Raw genomic sequence first — 22,598 nt, forward strand, 5'->3', positions numbered from 1 at the left:
AAAGTTCACCTGTGGCTGTACGCACAGGTGAGCTCTGACAATAGTCTGGTGAAATACTGGAATTACCTGGTTAACAGACTGACCAGTGTCTGTCTGTCTGTCAGTCAGTCAGTCAGTCAGTCTGTCTGTCTGTCTGTCTGTCTGTCTGTCGTGTAACTGTGCTCGTGTCACATCACACAGGAAAATATTATTAAGTTGTCATGACTGTGCGTTTTGCTGCAGGTTACAGCAGGTTCACGTTTTACAGCATTTAAAGATTGATCAGAAAAAAACTCAAATAAATAAATTCAAATATCAAAGTCAAGATGTTCTGGTACCAGAGAAGTCCAGCGTCAGACCCGCACAGGCCCGTCCACAGTCGCACCACCATCCCTTTGTCTCTTTGTCATTTTGAGTTTAGTGGACACAGATCTGAACATGCAGCACATCCACTGCAGTAACTCCTTTAATAAAACATTAAAAAAATAGTTATTGTCATGATTGTTCACTTGTTTAGGAGCAAAAACAACAGTAAAGAGGCTCCATGTAACAACCTGTAGTTCACATGTATGAACTGAAGTTAGAGCTGCTGAACTGTGGATTTTCTTTGCGAGGGACTCGGTCGGATTCAGACTCCAGTCGAGTGCCTCGTCTCAGTGCCTCTCTCTCTCCTTTAAGAATGATTACTTTGTGGTTTAATGGAGGCGTCAGTGATCTAACAGGAGGCCTAACAGAGAGAAATGGAAACACATACGATGCCAAAAGGAACATCTGCTTATTAAAAGTGACATATCAGCCGCTTCACGAGCTGCTGCCCTTCACTCCTCCCAAACAATGCACATGCTTATTTCTTTTAAAGACGCAGGTACGAAGCGTACGCCTCGAGAATCCTTCCTTTTCATTGCTTTGATTAAAGACGTCGCGCCTTCTTAAGAGAAATAAATAGACGGCTTGCTCAGATACATGCTGAGGTAAGTCCAGAGCGCTGGAAGTATTTAAACCAGCTGCAGGTGTCAGGAAGTGATGCAGCACACCTCCTCCCCGTCAGCGCTGACACATGACATGCTGCTAATTTGGCACCTTCACTTTCACCTCGTCCCTCCTCCTTCATCTTCAGCTCAAGCTGATGAGGGAACTTCATTCTGGACGAGACGTGAGGATGTTTGAAAGCACAGATGCAGTTAGGACGTCTTGTTTTTTACAGTACATCATCGCTGACTGCTGTTATTTATTCAGCTGCACATAAATGTCAAAAGACTTTCATCACTTAGGTGCAAGTTCTGACACTGTGACACAAAGTAGAGAGAATAAAGCCGTCTTGAACTCACACACCGAACAGAAATCTAAAGTATTCCTCTGGGATGTTTCTCGGTCAGGAGCATCGGTGGCGCCGACTTGGGGGGTAACGTGAGGAAACTGCATGATCCAACCGAGATTGGGCTGTTTAGGGTATTTATCGCCAAAACAGCCTGCAGGTTTTGGGAAGAGCTCCAAAGTTTCTGCTGCGACCGCTTTGCCACCGCGAGCTAATTAAAAATCACAAAGAAAACAAAAACCAGTCAATCATCTGAACCACTGATTCATGTGATCGTTATCCTCCCAGAGTCAGTGAACATGTTATCAGGAGAAGACAAGTTTAAATGACACCTTTCACCAAAGCCTTATGTCTAAAAGGGGCATTCCACCTATTTCAACAACGTTGGTTCATATTTGGTGTCACTGTTTTCTTGCAACCCAGTCGCCAGAATAAACGTTGGCAGTGTACGTTTTCCTGCAAACCACAGACGTGTTTAAATTTTAAATATTAACTTTTATGTTGCTGTTTATGGGCTGGTTAGATTTTGTTGGTTAGGTTCAGAAAACCTTGTTTTTTGGCTCAAAATATCTGGTTCTGTCGCCACAAACACGTCTGGAAAACGTCTCAGCATCTCGTCAAAAAACATCCAGTGGATAAATAACAATTACAAATGTTGGAACGTCGTTTTGAGCAGTCGTCTTTAGTCTTTATCTCGTCCTGTTGGTTTGGTGTGTAAGAAACATACAAATGTAAGTAACATTCACTATTGAGATCCATTAAAGGTCCCATATTATGAAAAACACGTTTTCTCTGGTCTCTACATATATGAACTGGTCCTCCCTGAGCCTACCGACTCCCAGAATGAGGAAAGCAAACCAGTCCTGCATCTCTCTGCAGCCCACCCGCTGGTAAACTGGGCTCCTACAGGCTGTTCAGATTCAGTGATTTTCATAGGCCGAAAACACGCCCCCCTCTCCCCGGAGATACCTGAGAGGGGGTGTTCATCCCCGAGGGGAAGTTCGGTGTGTCCAGGATGTTGGTTGTAAAAATCAACCTGTGCCTATATTCTGTCCCGGCTGCAGAAGAACAGAGGAGACAGTGGCTGCGTTTCATTTTAATGACAACGTGCCGGCTTCGGTTCCTGTAAGTCCTTCTGTGTGTGCTAACCACTTCACATCGGACTGCTTCAGTAACGAAGGTCAGTACAAAGCTGGCTTTGCCTCGACACTGACCCTCGTAAAAGGATCCCAACCAATCCCAACCATACGGGACCAGCAGCTGCACCGAGCCACAGGTGAGTGTCGCCACGTGTTGATAGTATTTACAGTTACCTACGAGTTTGGTGAAGTCAGCCTGAAATCAGCCAACTAGTTAGCTCCGCTTCGGTCCGCTATGCAACGGCATTTGAAGCGAGTTTAATGTTAATGACATTGTTATAATTGACTGAAAGTAGAGCCACTTTCAGACAGCTGAAGTTCAGGACCAGGATGAGTTTGGGGCAATACATTTCGACAACAGTGTTGTTGGACCTCTGACAGCTGTGACACTGATGAAAAACTGTATAATGTGGGACCTTTAAACAAAATAAAACCTTAATAAAAATAACTTAACTAGTGTATTGTTTAGTGCTGTGGTGGCATCAGTTTAATACAGTGAAACAGAAGCCAACCAACCATCTGTCAGACGACCTCATCGTGTCCGAAGCGTCTCCACATAATGAGGAAAACATTGTTCGGCTGTTTGTTATAACAGGCGGTGATTCACTCGTCAAACCTGACTGAAGCTTTTTGTTTCCTCGAGTTAAAATCACACCACAGGAGCTGTATTGTTCGATCGCGTCAGTTTACTGCTGTCAAACCTGAAGCCTCCAAACCGTGAGAAACTTCAGTCCCGATGTGGATTCTGTTTATACTGAATATAACAGGAGGAACTTTTTCAGATCTGGTCTGGTTGGTCCTACTGGTCGACCCGCATACTTGCAGAGTATAATTATACTGCAGGAGCTGTGATGAAAGAGCTGGTGTAATACCCTGAGCGTGTCCAACACCTGTCACTGAGAGAAACCTCGTGGAAGATAACAGCTTGGAAACTATAACTCATCACATTCTCCATCAGCAGCATCACAGTCAAGAAGTCCACTTTGTCTGTGGTGCTTCAAGCTTCATGATGTAAATCCTTCATAAAGGATCGCAAATGTAAAGTTTCATACTAATATAAAAACACAAGTGCAGCTGAGGCTGATGGGAAGGTCATTAGTTCTGCAGGTAATCGGTTATGAACCACAGAACTGAAGAAACGTGAGCGTTGAGACATTTCACTTTAAACCTCAGTGTCAGCTTCATGGTGGTGCTGAAGGAAAATCCAGGGAGTCTCCAAATCTCAAGGACGCAGATCCAGACCTCCTGGAGGAATAAACACCTGGAGTCTCATCAGGTTCTGTTCTGATCCGGAGCCGTTCACCGACGGGAGGAGAGCTCAGAGATTACTTTTGAACTTGTGGGATTAAAAAGTGGATTTATCTTCACTCCTGTTGATCAGCCTGACTGCAGCAGTGGTCCGGAGGTGACCTCCAGGTTCTGTCATGTTGCCTGCTGACTGGAGCTGGAGGGGAAATGGACTTTACTCCATGAACGTAACGTTACAGAGAGGAGAACCAGAACCAGAACCAGAACCAGAGTCTCTGCTGAGTGCTGACTTCAGTCAGAGTTGACCTGAATTTAACACACAGATACACAAAGTAATCTGGAGATTTGGGGCAAAAACACCATTACTGACTAAAATCTGATGAGACTCAGGCACAAATGTTCACAGACGAGTTAATGTCTTAAAGTTTTCTTCTCGTTATGTTTCGTCTCTCCTGGAAGTTACAGCGACAGACGACCAAATGAAACGCAGCGTTACCTCGAGGAAACTTTTGTACTTACATTATGTTTCCAACAAAGGTCGAGTCGTTTTAAGTCATTTCTAGTCATTTTGAGTCATTTAGCAGAATTCTTACATGTTATATCTTTAAAAGCAAAAATGTGATATTTTACATCTTCAGTGCAGCGTGAGGAAACATAAACTACTGAGAAGTCTTTTGTCAGTTTTCTGCACTGATGTGTCTTTGAGGTTGAAGACAGACTGGAGCCAGAGAACCAGATCTGTGAGGTGGATTAAGATGATTAAGATTTAATTACAGCTTTTAAATACGTTCGTTGTGCTAACAGTCGTACCACAGGGAACGACTTTTAAAGGTTACTCCGCCCAGATTTGACCTGTCGAGTATAAAGCACCCGCTCCTCATACGTTTAAACATTTGTGTTGACTCATTCATAAAAAATGTTCAAACCACTCCTGCAGCGTAATCCAGCATTTCTCGGCAGCCGTACATACGAGCTCTGTATCTAAAATACACGTGATGAATCTTCCCTCATGCATGAAGATCCCAGCAGCCGTCATTAGCCTTTCTCTTGTTTATCAGCTGATGTTCTCTCTGCTGGTGTAAATCATTTGACTTGGCTTTGATCCAGTCTCTAATGGAGCGTGACTATAACGCCAACATATTTCATCTCATGCAACTACAGTGAACAGTTGCACTGCGGCTACACGGGGACCGGTTTGACTGAGTGGTACCGGCTGACAGGAACATCACGACCCAAATACCACAACTGTAAATCTGCACATAACTGCACCTCCAGGTTCAGCACCATTTCTATTTAATGTTTAGGAAATGTTCAATGTCTTTTTATTTAAAATGTCATTTTCATATGTTATTGCTCTTACTCAGTTTATTCTGATTGTATCTGCCTTGTCTGGTTTTATTTCTTCCTGTTGAGAACTTTGTAACTTTGTTGGGAAATTTATATAAATAAAGGTTATTGTTATTATTATTAAAAGGTTGTTGTCACATTTCAAAATGTCTGCCGTGACAGAGGTTTACTGTCTCAAGATATTTCATGCCTTTGCTTTGGCTGATCGGTCTTTACAGACTCATGCTGTGCAGCTGGATGTCACTCAAACCAGCGGTGGGGACTCAAGTTTGGACTCCGGTCGCACTTAACTCAGTGACTCGAGACTCAATTCGAACTAAAGATTTGGGACTCGTGAACAATCTTTATTTTTTATTTTTGGGTGCATCAACGTTAAAAAAAATGTCTGACGAGCTGAACGTCGTTCCCTCGTGCGGTTTGCAGGAACGTGCATCGCCAACATTTGCTCTTGTGATTGGTTTGTTGCAGGGTGCACGATGGTGAGGTCATGTTTATATTCAATACTTTTAATACGATGATGGTGAAACAAAGTAATCGTTGTTTTAGTGCCGGAGCACCGGACTACAGAGCAGCTTCTTTCCTCAGGCTGAGACTCACTTCATCCTCAGCACTCCACCGTTACTTCAGGGACTTATCCAACCCGGATGAGTCAGGATCTGACTGGGTAACGGACCGTTTGGTAACCAGTTAAAACGTTCCCTGGAATGTGTTTAAGGGTTTGATGCAGATGATCGATGTTGCACGTTGAAGACAGATAAACCTGTCAAAACAAAACCTCCAGCTGCAGGCGTGTTTCATCACAGCACTGTGATTTATCAAATTATGCAAATCAAAAGTGATAAATTGAGTCATTGATGCATAAAACAGACCCGTAGCATTCAGAACAATACGCTGAAATGTTTGAAATAAGTTTGTTTCCACATCATCATCATTTATCCTTTGGACAAAATTTTAATTTATTTATTTTAATCAGTTGATTTTTGTAAGAAAAATCTGATAAAAGCGTTTAATAGTTTTCCAAATTCTGTTTCTCTCCACTAACTGTACAGGAAACACTTAATAATGTGCACCCCCTGTTTTTACATGGAAGTTAGATGAAAACAAGATGAGATGATAAGATGGGGATTTTCCAGAAATGCAGCAGGAACTCTTCCACCTGTATCAGATAACAGTGTCAACAAAAAAACAGTGTTTTCCTGCTGTTACACAGTAAGTGAAATAAAAAAAAGAATAGAAAATGAAACAAGATCACAACAAACAGATGCAAAACCTGTCGAACCACTTTTAATGTGGTCGACTGTAATTTGTGTGTGAAGCTGAGTAAACACAGAACAAACCCAGAGAGCTGAGCTGTTTACGAGAACTGAGAGACAGAAATGGAAGTGATATTTATTTAGTTTTTCATGCTTCGAGCTGCACACGAGGGTCAGAGAGGACATTGGATACGCTGCATTCCTGTCTGTGTGTAGCAGCAGTGTGTTGTCGAGGCAGAGGGCAGGCGAGGACGCTCAGCTGGTTCACGCCCTCCACGTCTCTGCTCGAGTCACTCTGAGTTCAGCACGAACACAAACGATTTCCCTCCAAACTTTATAAAACTGTGGATCTACGAGGAGCTGCAGGGCTGCTGATCAATACGAACAACTGATGTTCAGATCTCACTCAGTTAAACACAGAAGAGCTTTTTTATGTTTCTCCTGCTCTGTCCCGTCAGTCGGCATCAGGCGCCGAACATCGCTCCATTTAGGAGAACTTTAAGTTTCAGTTCGGGTTGTTTAACGTCCCAATTTTGCATTTGCTTTCTCACAGAATGGATCAATTTACCAGAATAATAATAAAACTGTACTGGGTTGTTTAATGCTTCCATACTAATGTTGTCTTCATCTGACTTTTCCTCAGCAAGTGAAAGACATTTATTAAAATATAATCATCCTCTGGTGTTTTCCCTGATTTCCTTTACTGACCATGTAGAAACAGCTTTGACTCACAGGAAGTGACTGTGTGGGTTTCCTTGACAAATCAATGCTGCAGGATGTAATCACGTTCACTACGGGGGCCCTGAAGGCCCAAACAAGACATGTGACATCACTGAAAAGCTGAGAACCTCCACTTCACATGGGTGTTTCAAGCAGATGGATCAGATCAGTGGCTCAAAGGTTATTAGACATTTTAGAACAAAAAGATATTTGTAGGTTTAAAATGGAGAGAAAAATAATCGAGCAGATGAAACTGACATGCATATAAAGTGTGTTTCAGGGAGGCTGCATGAATAAGAGCTCATGAAGGAGTCGTAGATGGTTATTGATCAGAGAGGAAGTTCCACCTGATGACGAACAGGAGAAAAATGCGTCGAGGTTTTGAGGAATCGTTCTTGCTTAAATTTCATGTCAGCTCATGTCGGCTGCGAGCGGGACATCAGAGGAAGCTGCTGATCAGGCAGGTGAGTGTGTGTGTGTGTGTGTGTGTGTGTGTGTGTGTGTACACGTGTCAGAGTCTTCCAAATAAAGCATGGCCGACAAAATTAATCTTTAAATACAAACCAAGATTTGTTCTGATCCCATAAAGCTTTTCTAAAACAGCCCATCATGAAGTTTGATCAGTTCTGCAGCAGAGTTTCCACTGACGGAGGACCGGGATCACAGAATGGATCCTGAAAGAGTTACTAATCAATATTATGTGATTAACTGATGCTAGATGCTTAAATGGCATCTTCATTAGGCAGCTCGACGAGGTGGAGTGAAATTAGATACTTAACAACACGTTGGACGGTTTAATCTAAAAGACTGGGTCGAATTTTATAAACTGATCTCGTGTTGTCAATCAACTAAACGTTGATATTTATAAAGCACGATCAATGTCCTGCATCAAGTGCTGCACATGAAAAAGAGTCACACAACTATTTCTAAACACTGACGGTAAAAAGAGGAATTTCTCATACAATTGTAAGTTAAAGCGAACCAGATAACAGCCGGAGGGAAATGTGCATTTGAAATGTTCTTTTTCACAAATACGTTCTTCACTGGAGCATGTTTGCATAAATATACAAAGTTATATCAAATTTCAGTACTAGAGTACAGCACCTTAACATGTACAGTACTGCAGATGGACCCTCGGTGCCGATGTGAGTAACTGTGAGTGGTCGTCTGGCTGGTCGGTGACCCGTCCAGAGAAAACCCAGCGTCTCATCTGACATGAGCCAGGACAGTCATGCAGAGTGTAAGCAGAAAGATAAAGGATTACACCGACAACATCAGGAGGATTCTCCTGTTCCTCACCCGGCGGCACCACAGGTTCTGGTCTGCTGCAGTGTGGTCCTGGTGGGTGTTCCTGCATGTCGCCAGGTAATGTTTGTATTTTACGTTTCTGCAAACTACTTTCAAACGTGTTTGTGTCTCGAGACGTGCTAACTCACGTTCAGATTTCCTGTTTACGTCTTTAAGTGTGAAACCTCTGTTAACGAGACGTCAGGACATTTTCCAGCCGTGTTCGTGGAGACAGAACCAGGTATTTTAAACCAAAACAGGATGATTTCCTAAACCTGACCAGAGCACGAGCACAGCGTTAAAGATGGAAACTGAACCTAAAGAAACTTGAAGTTTTAACGCTCACTGCCAACATTTGATTCTGCTGAGTGTGTCGATCATCTGACGTCTTCAGCTCATCCCTCATGTATCAACATGCACTTATTAAAAGTGTGATGTACTGTGATACAACCAGTTGTTGTCTGCAGGCAGGATTTAAACCTTTAACGGACAGTGTGGGGTTTGTTTTGTTGCCATGGTTTGCTGCATCAGAGCTGTTAGAGACGTCTGCATCGGAGCACCACACCTGAATGTTTTCCCTTTTCTGTTACCAGCTGACTGAACCTCGACAGCATAACCAGGGTGTTACCACAGGCCTGCAGCTGATGGATTACTCTATTACTGTCCTTTAATACCAGCAGTAAATGACCACACCTTAGACTTCTCATGTAATGTGTCTCCTGCAGAGGAATACCTGTGACAGGTTGAGTGCAGTTTGAAGAGCTGCTGTGAAATAAGATCCTCGCTCAGCTTCAGAGGAAAGCCCTCTGTCGCGTGCACGCTCAGTACAATGCTTCACCTCTGCCACACATCGTGTCACCACACCTGCGAGTGGCTGAACAGGTGAGTCCGATTGTGTTTGTTTTACTGGGGAGAATTTACCAGGATCCTCTGCAGGAACACACAACTTCAACAAGAACATTTATCATGGCCAAAAATATAAAAAAAGATCCCCCTCCTCGTGTCTCTTCATGTTTATTTTCTTTGCTTTATTTATGAGACCAGTTAACTGTGACAGTCACCTGTCAGAGACAGATGATCTACAGCTGCACCGGCTGGTCCCTGAGCACCCAGAGGTCCACAGAGGTCAGTGGTTGCTGCTGCTGAATGAAGCTATGAGAGGTGAGGATGTTCACAGCTTCACCACTGTGAAGTTGTTCTCAGGTGGAGAGTCTGTTGGCTGTAATGTTCCTGCTGATGTTACCAGCTGCATCACCCAAAACTGATCATGTGGCGAGAGACCACAGGAAGGATCACATGACAGCAGAACTTATGAGTCAGTATGACTGAAAGAACAATTGTGTGAAGAACAATGGCTGTGGAGGGGCTTTGTTTTCTGTTTTTTAGATCTGTAGAAGGAAATCCCTCACGCTCATTGTGGTCGAGTGGACGGTGAGTTTCGGTCTTCTTCGGCTGCCGTCTGCTGGAGAAGAACCTCTGATGCTATCTGCTCCGTGCAGACGTCAGACGGTCTGCAGTGTTAACCCCTGCTGCTGCTGTCGGGGGTGTTGGTGGTGGGGGGTCTTCTTCAGAGCTGACCACAGATCAGCTCTCTCGTCTCTGTCGCTCTGAACATCAGGTTTAGAGCTTCTGACCGTCCAAAACACTTGTTTTCCCAGTGAAATGCCAACAGTGTTAACACGTCTTTCAGTGTACAGTGTACGTGTGTTGGACGTGGAAAACTACCGGTGATCATTCGATGTCAGATCTTATCTTTGAGATTTGGCGCCTGTCAGTTTGCCTCATACAACACATGTATCACAGATCATATCATGTTCTCTGTAAATGAATTTAGTTTCTAGGAGAAAGGCTGCTTATTTTATTCTGCATACAAGAAGATGTAACGTCTGTTTCCGTCTGTGCTTCAGCAGATGAACGTCACGTGTCGATACGATCACTCAGAAGGTCTCCACGCCGTCAGCCTGGAGACGCTCAGCAGAGCAGTGAGTGTCCAGACTGCAGGCAGTGAAGGAGGACGGAGGAACAGATTACACTAAAACAAACTGCTTGTTCAGAGACGGCCCGAGTGTTTGAAGCCGTCTTCCTCCTTCTGAAACATCTGTTGGGTAGTTGTGCTCACTCCAACATATTTTTAGACGCAAGAGGACAGAAAATAAGAAGCGTAATGCAAATTAACGCTTTTACTGTATCTGTAGACCATGTTCACCAGTTGATGTGAGAAAAGGTGTTTGCATGTGTTTTGTGCGCACACATTAGTTATAATAGTAGAAAGTGAAGGTAACCTGCTGGTGTGTGTTGGGACACGAGCTCCGGTGCTACATGGACGTCCACCAGCTCATCCACCACACCTTGACCTCCTCCTCAGCTCATAAAGGTCATCCTCCAGTGTATCCTGGCGTAACCAGCGGACCTGTTACCTGTTACTTCCACGTGTGCTGAGTCATGTTTGTCTACTTACTTTTCATTTATTTGCTTTTTAAGATCCTTCGTGGAGGAAAGATATCGACTGACTCGAAGATAACAAGGTCAGAACATTTATTTGAGAGATGATTGTGAGGACACTGTTGAGTGGTTCTGTGGTTCTGGCGGTTCTATCGGTGACTCGTGGGCGTGATGAAACGAAGGCCTCAGATTGGCCGTTTGGACTCGGAGCCCGTTATTGACCGAGGGAGGAACCTGTGAACAGCCTCCGATTGTTCACAGGAATGACGCCTCCACTACGGGGCTGTTTACCTTCCTTTGAGCCGAGAGCTTAGAGCATTGATCCGAGTAAACTCACAACTGGTACTTCACTTCATTACGTCAGTTATCAGCAGTGTGTACAGAGGTGAGACCTCGTCAAGGTCAAGGTGGGGAGAGAAGGAGACGAGACAAAAGGAGGCGACGGCGGAGGCTTTTCTTTAAAGTTAAAGAAAAGAGGGAAGAATATAGTTTCTCTGTGTGAACTGAACCTGTCTCCTCATAAACTTTAACTAACTTCTAGACGTGTGCAAACAGATAAACATCAAAATAATAATGATCTTTTTGTTGGTGTCATAAAAAACAATAATCTTCGGACGCGTTAACACAGATCTCAGTATGAGTGGGTAACCGCCGGTCGTTACGCGGGATGACGCCTCACTTCCTGTGACGACAAAGCGTTTTTCATTGGAAGGCTCTTATCTGTCCAGACACGGCAAGTCATTGATCACTGCTGCAATCCTTTTATTGATTGTGTTGAGAGGAAAGAGTCAGAGAGTTTATAGAGCTGACCGGGACGACAGTCATAATGTACGACACGGTGCGTTGAGAAATCCTCAAGTTACAAGAAGCAAACGAGGATCTCTCAATAAATCTGTGGCTACAGTTTATGGCTTAACAACGCAAACTGTACCTGAGACACAGATCAATTCAAAACTATTCACATCCAAACATGCTGCTTTTCTCTGAATGTTTAATGATAAATTATCCAGATAAATGTTTGTGCTCCATTTCTGAGAACAGTGTTTCTGAAAAAGGAGACTTCATCTGTGACGTCTTAATCCTGTCCTAATGCTGCAAACATAATAACAATAATAATAATAATGCAGTTAATTTATATAGCGCCTTCAGGGTACCCAAGGACGCTTAACAAAGTGGAACATACGAAACAAAGAATAGACAAAAATAAACTTGAGTCTGGAGGCCCTGTGCACAGCGGGGGCGAGATTCAAACATGACTAACGTGTGAAGACATTAACATTAACATCTTCTCTGGAAGGGAATTAAAGCAGTTTATGGCCTTTCATTATCTTAAGTGTAACTGTCACACACTCAAACCTGTGGGCGATAGGTGAGCAGTTCATTGGAAAACACAGGGAGGTGGCGCAACTACTATAGAAAAATGTTTTATTCCCAAACGACATGAAGCTGAAAACTGAGTGACACGTAACTGAGTATGGCGCACGTGTAGCGTTGAGCTGTCTTCACTCCTGCAGGTGAACGTTAGCGATCATCTCAGAATAAAGCTGATGGCTTTAAAAGGCGAGACGCTGCAGGAGAAAACTGTTTTTCAATTCAGAGATTTCTGTCTGTGTTGCTTCCATTAAATGTTCCTCATCTTTCAGACTAGTGGAAAGAAAACGTCCAAAATACACAAAATACACAGTCAGGTGTTTATTTTAGTTCAGACCTTTTAGACCTCAGTACTGTAGAAATGTTTATTGCTGAAGGACCAAAACTGAAACTGAACAGTTTGACAGTTGACTTCCTGCGCAAAGTGCTGCTCTGCCTGCTGCTAAGATTGTGAAAAATGATTTAGAAGAAGTGATCCTACATAATTAAAGAGCATTTCTATCTTTTAAAACAATAAAAACAGCATAAACAATGATATCAATTATTTTGGACATATTGTACCTCATTGTGGGACAACCTTTGCCAACGGGCCCACTTTGAGTAGTTCTGTCTTAAAATCATCCGTTTCGTAGCGATTATCATGATATTACCAATTTTTGCAATACATAACTCTAAAATCTCAGCTCCAGCAGCACGTATATACACATAACTTATCATTCACAGCCTGTTTTATTCCTGAAACATGGCGAGAATGGATTTTTTTTTTTACAGTATTTCCTGATTCATGCTGTTGTCAAAAGAGTAAACCAGCAGGAAAGTTACAGAAACACTTGGCAGGAAGTTCAGAGGCTTGTGCATCCTACACAGTATATCTGCACATCGCACTCGTTATCTCATCACATCGTATTCTTCTTGCCAAACGCTTCGAGCAGAAAACAGAGAAAATGTGTTTCACAACCTCCCCGCGCTGCTGATAATCCTGCAGGATGTGTGCCCATATTTGGGTTTCAGGAAGTCCTGGAATTCCTTCAGGTGAGATACGAGCAAGCTGGTGACATCATCATGCACGGCAGGAGGGGGTAGAGCGCAGCGCTCAACGCCGTCCTATTCTTTGTTTCCTGTAGCTGATAATGTGCTGAGGCACGCTGACACACTGCGCTGTGATCCTGCCGATCATCACTCGCTGATCGTCTGGATTAAAAAGAATAAAATACGTACAATCACTGCAGCGTTCACACGTTTCTGCTCCAGTGAGAGCCTCGCTCCTGTGGCCTCAGCACACAGCAGATTGTGGGTTTGTTATTTTAGCCCCTGAACACAGAAAGCTCCCGCCGTGTCAGGTTACCTCCACCTGTCTGCGGAGCAGCAACACGGCGGGGGTTCAGCGCTACAGAGAGGTGGGCCGAGCTGCTATTAACTCGTCATTGTTGGTGTGCGAAGTGGAAAAAACCTCCTCACAGGGTCAGAAGATTCCAACCTGCTGCTTTTGTTTCATGCTGAGCGAGCCACCTGGTTCTCTCTGAAACCACCAGACAGGTCGGGTAAAGGGCGCCGTGTGACCCGAGTGCAGGTGTAACGCTGATATTCTGGTTTCTAAAATTCAATTCAAACACATTTGTGATTTTAGTTTTAAGAATATTTTGTCATTTTCTCCAGAGTTTATACAAAAACTACAGATTACTTTAGAACTTGCAGGTTCTGGACCTCAGTTTGGTCGGCCCAGTTGAAATTACTGTTCAGACTGTTCATCTTTTCATCCGACATGTTTGTTTCTGTTCACCAGAATCAACTCCCCCCGTCGTCAGATCTCCAGGACCCTTCCTCCTCCATCACCACCACCACCAGTGTCTAACCCTAACCCTAACAGTCACCAGTTAACAAATGATGTATTTAATAAAAAGGAATAAATGTTAGAAAACTTAAACGAAGCAGAAGGTCAGCAGTGTTTCGGTGACTGGAGAACAAACAGACAGAGGCCTGTTGCATAAAGTGAGATTAACGAATAAACCAGGATTATTTAGTCAGTGTGAGCGAACCAAAGCAAACTCAGCACAGCTCAGTCGTCTGATCCACTCCAGGTTAGTTTCCTGTCACACTGACCCGACAGACGACTGGTGACTTTTACGCGACTCTCTGGAAAGTGATTCTGAGAGTTTTATTCAAATTTCTTACATCGTTTGAATAAAATTACTCAGTGGAAACTTTCCTCTGTGTCTAATTGAAGCTACGTAGACACGTCAGTATCTTCTCTCCTGATCGTTTTCATTCAGCTGATTACATTTGAACCAACACTGACTCATTGATGAAAATTTGCAGTTTGGCTACAAATTAAGCCACAAGTCTGATAATGTTAATCTTGTAATGATTGTGGTGTCATAAATGTAATATATGTAAAGAATCATGAGTCATATCAGCTAACCTGATAAGATGCTAAACACGCCTGCTAACACGCTCGACCGGCGGTGATGCAACGAGCCTCTGGCAGTTTGTTTGTTTTGCAACCTTTACCAGCGAACATGTGTCATTCAGCATTTCTTAACACATTTCCAAAGCAGCATCTATTCTGAATAAACAACAGTGATATCTGAAGAGATGTTTAAATATGTAAACGCTATAAGATCAATATCAGCAGCGCACTGAAACCCTGATTCACAGGAAGGTTCCTCCCAGGTATTTAAACGGAGGGAGGGGGCTGGAAATACTGGAAACGATCCGGGTGAGTGCTTTGAGATGATAAGAATCAAACAACCTCTCCAGGACACAGTGTTTCCTCATCCATAAAAACCAGTATACAAGTTGTACCTGTTAGGGAATTGGATAACTCTTAATGTGAGCATGGAGTCCAGTAAAGTGTGTGTGTGTGTGTACGTCACCTTCTCATGTGATAACACCCTCTTCACCCGCATCCAGTGGCACAGTAAACTCACTATGGCTGCTATGAATGAGCAAGAGCTGCGATACTGGTGGAAAAAGCTCTGCATCAGAAACAAAGGCCTGCAAAGAGGTGGGGACGTTACCACAGCTACAGGGGTGGAAACAGAAAAACAAATCTGTGAAGTGCAGTTTGTGAAACGTGTTCATGAGTTAGAAAACTTTTCAAATGGCTGAGCAGCAGTAAACATCTACAACAAGTCATTTGATTGTAAACATCACAGTTACACCACTGATTGGACAATAAACTGCAGCGCTGGGTAATATTACAATGCATTGTAGCAAAAAACCTTTCAAGTTTCAAGTTTTTATTGTCAGTTTCTCCACATGTACCAGACATACAGAGGAATCTCACTGTCCCACGGTGAGAGAAACAAAGTGCACAGGCACAAACAGACATTTCCTAACACTAGTCACAATAAAGTGCACGACAGATAAAGACATTTACTGACATTAAATAAACAATGAAATATAAAAAACTACTATGTTTCTGTATGTACAGTATGTCCAGTTTCTGTATGATGCATTGTATTGTAAGACAGTCAGTCTGAAGGTCAGGGGTCAGAGTCCAGAGGGTTTTTTTGGGGGGGGAGAGTTCAGCTTCCTGACGGCCTGGTGGATGAAGCTGTTTGTGAGTCTGGTGCAGCGGCCGGAGGCTCCCACATCTCCTCCCAGAGGGCAGGAGGCTGAACAGACTGTGTGTGGGGCGGCTGGTGTCGCTCACAATCTGTAATCTGTAACATCTGTAACATCTGTAACATCTGTAACATTTGTCACATCAGTAACATCAGTAACATCTGCCACATCAGTAACATGTCACATCTGTAATCTGTCACATCTGATGCTCACTATGGCCAGAAATCAGGTTTCCTGACACATTAATGGGAGACAAATTAAAAAAAAGATACAAGTGTCCACACTTCAAGCTGCGACAGGGAGAGACATCGAGAAAACAAAGACATTTATTTGAATCTTAATGTATATCATATTATTAGATACATTTATTTTCAGAAGTGTGTTAGAGGATAAATTACAGATCTACTTTGTGTTGCATCACAGATCATCTTAAAACTTCTTAGTTTAAATCTGTGGAAGAGACTCTTACTTTGAAAGAGTCAGGCCTGACGTTCAGATGAGCCGGGTCCTGTTTGTTTGTCACATCCACCGTTTGTGAGAAAGTGTTGCATCACGCTGCTTCTCTGCTGATTGTTCTTTGGCAGTCTGCTTCTCTGTTTCAGCCAGATGAGATGATTCACTGATAACCATATTTGTGTACAGACGCTGAGAAAATATGTTTTCTCGGAAATGATTCATGCATCTTTTTTTCTTTTTCTTCCCAGAAGGACAACGATGAGAGAATATTCTCTGGAAACTTGTGAAAGACTGAAAGAAACGTCCAGATGTTTGTGTGACCACGTCTCAGTGCTGCGATCAATCATCATCATCCATCATCATCGTCGATCATCGATCATCATCATCAATCATCATCATCGATCATCATCATTGATCATGTTTGTTCTAATTTTTCATAACCTTTTATTTCTGAAGTGGAAAAAAATACCAAGTGACAAAACTGATACACAACCACTGTGTACTACTGCTATATTATACTACTATAATACTGTGAATCCATCGAATTGTCACTGACTTTTTGAAATGACACGTGAAAAAAAAAAGTGTTTTCCTGTTTGAGCAAAATAAAGTTGAAGCAGAAGAAGAAGACTTTTTGTAAACTGGAGACAAAACCAGTCGTTTGCCCAAAGCTGATCAACCTTAAAGACATATGATGTCTTATAATATAATTTAATTCTGATTCTGTTGTTCAATTCTGTTCAGTTCAGTTCTGTTCTGTTCGGTCCGTCCTGTGAGGAGGATCCTCCTCTGTGCCTCTTGCTGAGGTTTCTTCCATCTTTAATTCCCTGCCAAAAACTTTTCTCTTTGGTCTGAAGACAGAGGATGTTGTTCACTGTACACACTGTAGAGCCCACTGAGGCGATGTGGTTGTGATTTTGGGCTGTATAGAAATGAATTCTGCGTCACGTTTCCCTTGAAACATACTTGCTGTTGCAAAATAATGGTGTAAAAATGTGACTTTTAGGAGACGTGGCTGAGAGGAAAATGGAGGAGAGGAGGTGAGTTGTAGTAACTTGTTCATGTCAGAGAGTTGTGGTCACATCACACGCGGTCCAGACATGAAGGAACAAAGTATCTTTGACTTTCCACCAACCTGTTTTAAACACGATGCTTTAAAATACTGTTTCTGTGAGTTTCTCCTCCGACAACAACACACAAGACAAAAAAACAGAAAGGTTAGTTTCGAACCTGAAGGTCTGAGTGAAGCACATGATGTTAATGTAACTAACAGTCAAACTATTTCCTCTGAGACACCGTCGCTGCGAGCGTCAACTTCTGGAAGATCAGCGAACAGGTGAATGATTCACTTTGAATCAAACATCATAAAACGTCTGCTGGAACACACACATCCAGTGATGAAATGTCAGAAACAACACACACACACACACACACACACACACACACACACACACACACACACACACACACAGCATCAGGTTCTCCGGCTGTCACGGTGTCACAGCAGCGTAACTTCAGCCATCACGACACTCAGCGTGTCAACATGAGCACCGCGGACCACAATGCATCAGTAAAACGATGCGCCATTCAACGGCTGACAGCCAAGTGGTGCTTCATTTACTGGCAGGCAAACCCCCGGAGACCTGACACGCTCTGTGTGTGTGTGTGTGTGTGTGTGTGTGTGGACGTGGGGACCATGTTTCTTTGACGTCTCCATCGTCACGTCATGTTGACAGGATGAAATCCACCAACTGAATCATGTAAACCTGTTTTTTTCATGATCGCATTACTAAAGTGCAGGCAGATTATTGTCACACCCTGATTATTCCCAGTTATCAGATTATTGTCTTCGTGTAAATGTGCTCAGTGTAACTAAAATCAGGACCCGAGTGGTGCTGCCGGGCCCTGAACGTGCACATCGGCTCTGCGTGAGCGACCCAAAGAACAGACGACGTCTAAATAAAGCGGCTGGTGTGGATTTCCTTTAAGACAGCAGCACGGGACACATCAAACGCCTCTGAGCCGATTACCTCCAGCAGCGTTATGTGATAATTTGACAGCCATTAATAATGAGTGAGGTAATGTGTTCTGCCCGGTCGACTGTGGAACCAACACCAGAGTCTCTGAACCTGCTGACAGACACATGTGGGTCAGACCAACCAACAGATGCACGAAAACAGGAGGATAGTTTTACTTTTTTGACTTTTAAGGACGACTTTGAAGATTGTAGGATTCTGTCAGAGGTAATCAATCATTAGAGATCAGCTGTGTGTGATTAGAGAAGAGCAGTGGAGCAGAGCTGACCAGGTGAGTGATGATCTTCCAGCAGGTTACCTCGTCTGTTGGACCTGGACCAGCTGCACACCTTTGTTGTGTGTTTTTATTGACCTGTTCGTGTTCAGAAAGCCTTAAAATGCACATGAAAAGTTTAGATATTAACTTGTACGAGTAGTGAGAGTAAAACTACAGACTTGGAAAAATACTCAAACCTTCAAGTACCTAAAAAAGTGACTTAAGTACAGTAATTTGAGTAGCTGTAATGAGTTACTTCCAGCCCCGGTATCAGACGATGGCACATGGAGTTAAACAGGTCAGCTGGCACACTTGTTGATGAATCTCCAGCACAGATATCATTTCAGTTTCTACCTGACATCAACACCTGAGAGTGATGAAAGTCCTGGCAGCGCTCTCAGAACACAATGTGAAGCGGCGCTGAGCTGCCAAGTCCTTAAACCTGATTGTTACGTGCACGTCACTGACCTCACACCTGAGGATCGCTCAGTATTAAAGCTCCAGCATCACCTCAGATGACTTCTTGATATTGAGCTTTACAGTCGTACAGGGCAGGTTGCCACATCGAGCCGCCAACGCAAACTGCTTTTTCTCTTAGTCAGATGAAGCTGCAGAGTCTCCAGTGACGAAGACTGAAGAGGACCTGAGCAGCTCGGCAGGACACAGACGACCATCCATGAGGAACAGATACAAACTGTTATATTACAACATTTTCAGACTCTTTGCTCCACTGAACATGACATGATAACGGATCAGCACACTCAGGTCACCAACACAGACTCATATTTCAGGCCGATGTTCTGATCAGAGGGACAAATTACACTTATGATTCTTTTAAACAAACAAGGAGTTGGTTGAAGTCCCAAAGTACATACACATGTCACAGATCCAGAAACAAAATGGCTGTTGCAGTAACAGCGGCACACGTACCGGGCCTCACGAGTGAGTTTTGGGTTCAAATCACTTGTTGCGCTGTGAATGTGGCGTTTGGCTGGAGACGTTCTTGCTTTGAACCACACGTTCGCCGAGACAACCGGCTGAATCCTGAATGTAGTTGTTTGCACGCTTGCCTTTATACGCGTGGTACTGAAGGACACCACTAGATGGGATACGTTAACCTGTTGCTACTCCTGACCCAGTCACGTCCCAGAGCTGGTGCTACACAGCACCGACTGTTCGTGTGCATATTGTGTACGTGTAGCGTTATTTCGTGCACAACCGACGCTCTGATCGACGTGAGCCAGCCCTCATGTGGACCCGAACGTGTTGTTAAAAGCAAGTATATCCTCGGCTTTACTTCACGATCTTTCTTAGTCTTTCTAAGGTCTTGTCCCTGATGTGATCCATCCACCGTCCTCTATGTCCTCCCTATACAGAGCTGTCGCTCTTTATACGACTTCTCCTCACCTCCTTCTCTACAGCTGCTAGAGGTCGCTACCTCGCGACAAATGCTAATACGGGTCGTAATGAGCGTCCTCATCTTTCGTCATTTTGTGTCGTGAGGGGGACGTTTCATCTGATGTTTCTTTGGTTGATTTCCGTTTTAAATCAGCTGCTTCAGTTGTTTAGCTGATGTTTCACAGCCTGGAAACAGGACTGTTCAAAAGTACACCAGAGTAAACAAAGCATGTAAACATCTCAGGCAGCGTGTTCCTCTGATAATTGCCTGTAATTCAGATGATTATTTGAATGGAAATGCAGCAGCTGCCCGAGGGAAGAGCTGCACTCGAGACAATGCACTAACACGTCCCGACAAATCCTAGCAAACAGTTTGTTTGATTTTGTGTCGCACGCACCGTCAGCAGCTCTTCCTCCTGTGTCACAAGCAACATTCCGACATTTAATGACGTGTCCAAAACAAATGCGACAAACTATCAAACCGTTGTGGGGTTTTGGCCACGAGGCATTTTCCAGAGAAGCATCAGGACTCAGAGGTGAATCTGTGCTGCCAAAGTTAAAATAAGATGTTCCTGGAGCAGTTCCTTGAGAATGTCGAGGCTATTTTTGCTTAAAAGACTAAAAACTTGCAGGCTGCAGGTCATGTTGCTGCTTCAGCAGAGATAATAGAAGCACAGATGCAGAGAAGAGACATTTTGTCAGCTGCTATTATTGAAAAAAACCTCTGACTAAACTCTTTTTATGACTCTGCCTGCTGCCATCTCATCTCTTGCCAACCAGCTCTGAGGAAAAACCACAGACGCTTCAGGACTGGTTAAGGCACGACCGAAACACTGAGAACGACCGAATCATGTCTGAGTGTTTGTGTATGAGACTGTTCCTGTTCACTGGCTGTGAACTGATGGAGGGTTTCTGCAGAGCGTTTATTCACCGGTTCACTTCACGGCTTCAGACACGCATCAGGTTGATCTGAGAGATAATGTGCATCAGTATGATCAGTTTTCAGACATGATAAGTTGTATATATGTACAGCAGATAGTAGAGAGTAACTGTGTGTCATGCAGAGGAGATTTGCAACGCTATGGTTTGTAATTTGAATGGAGCACAAATCAAAATAAGACAGTTTCAGTCCTTTGCATTGATTCGATGGCTCTTGACATCAGTCAGCCTCTCTCTCCTCCTCTGTGCACAGGTGCGTCATCACACAGGTGAGACACATTTCCCTCGTTTGAGGTCTTTTCATGAAATAAACCCAAACTGATTCCTGCAGCAGACTTTAAAGAGAAAAAGATACATGTTAGAGACTGAGGAATAAACCTACATGTACAAATAAAGGGTCATTAATATCTCAGGGTTTAGCTCGGCTTTGTATCACAGAACGATTGTCATGTCTTAACAGCAAAAACACTCATTTAACTGTATGAACTTCATAAAAACAGACTATGAACTGTAGGATGAGACTTTTGTACCTCTGCAACCATATTTTTTTTGATTTGATGATATGAAAACCTTGCTCTGTGTGTTGCAGGGAGGGAGGTGTTTAAACTGGAATTACACAATGTTTTTTTTACTCCTGACGTCACAGTTTAATGTCTGTAGATACATGACAGAGTCCACGTACAGATCAGTTCCCTGAACATCTCACTCCTCACAAGTTGAGGAGACGTTCTCAGACGGTTGGTGGATGGAGACGACACTGCAACACTTTTGCTTGTAGTTCAATCGGAGCAGAGGACTATCTATCTATCTATTCCTCTTTTCATTAAAAACAAACAATTTCCTTCAGTCTCACGTCTCGTTTGCATTGATTCGATGGCTCTTGACATCTCTCTCCTCCTCTGTGCACAGGTGCGTCATCACACAGGTGAGACACGTTTCTTTTCATGAACCCAAACTGAGTCCTGCAACAGACTTTATAAAAGATAAATGTTAGAGACTGAGGAATAAGTCTACAGTTTTCACAACAGAAAATTGGGACATGAATAAATAAATAAATGAAGCATTGTTCGTATGTTCAAAGCAGGATTCTCATCATGAACTGACCTCTTTGTATCATGGAAACATCATGTTTTGATATAAAGCCTCTAATGTTTTCCATGTTCAAGTCTTAACACCAATAACTCTTATTAGTCCACAAATTTCACAATAAAACAGACTGAAGACCTCGAGACCACCACGACAAACAATACGCTGTTTCATGTTTTAACACATTCTCATTCGCTCTTTATCTTTTTCTCTTCTTCCTCCTTGAGAGCACGTTGTACAAAAAAGAAATTCTCGTTAAGTGCCGTTAAAATGTCTGATGTGATTAAACCATGACTGTTGGAGCGAAGGGGTTGTTTCAACTGGCAATAGATGTGTGTGTGTGTGTAGATAGTGATTGTATCTGACTGTTGGCAAAACAGGAAACAGCATCGGGTCAAAAAGTTTCCACTATTATCTGTCAGCTCTTCTGACATGAATCCCAGTGAATCTGAGACTATTGTGTCATTTTCTCGGTCTTATCAGAGATGGAGAGGGTTAAAAACAAGAACTCCTGTCACACTCACAAGCTTCAACATACGTGTATAATAACTTCTGATGAAATAGTTCTGTCGCCTTCTGATTAGATCAACGAGTAAATATTCAGATATTACTTCAGACTCTGCAGCGAAAGAGTTGATGCTTTAATTTGACAAGTTTTCACCTGAGGGGGTCGTTAGAGGACAATAACTGCTGCGGCTTTTGACGTTTTCAGAATAAAAAGTTTGGAAAATTTCAATCTGTTCTCAGGCTTCATGCGTG

This window comes from Pagrus pagrus, assembly GCF_965226575.1.
Source record: "Pagrus pagrus genome assembly, chromosome: 14".
Taxonomy (NCBI): domain Eukaryota; kingdom Metazoa; phylum Chordata; class Actinopteri; order Spariformes; family Sparidae; genus Pagrus; species Pagrus pagrus.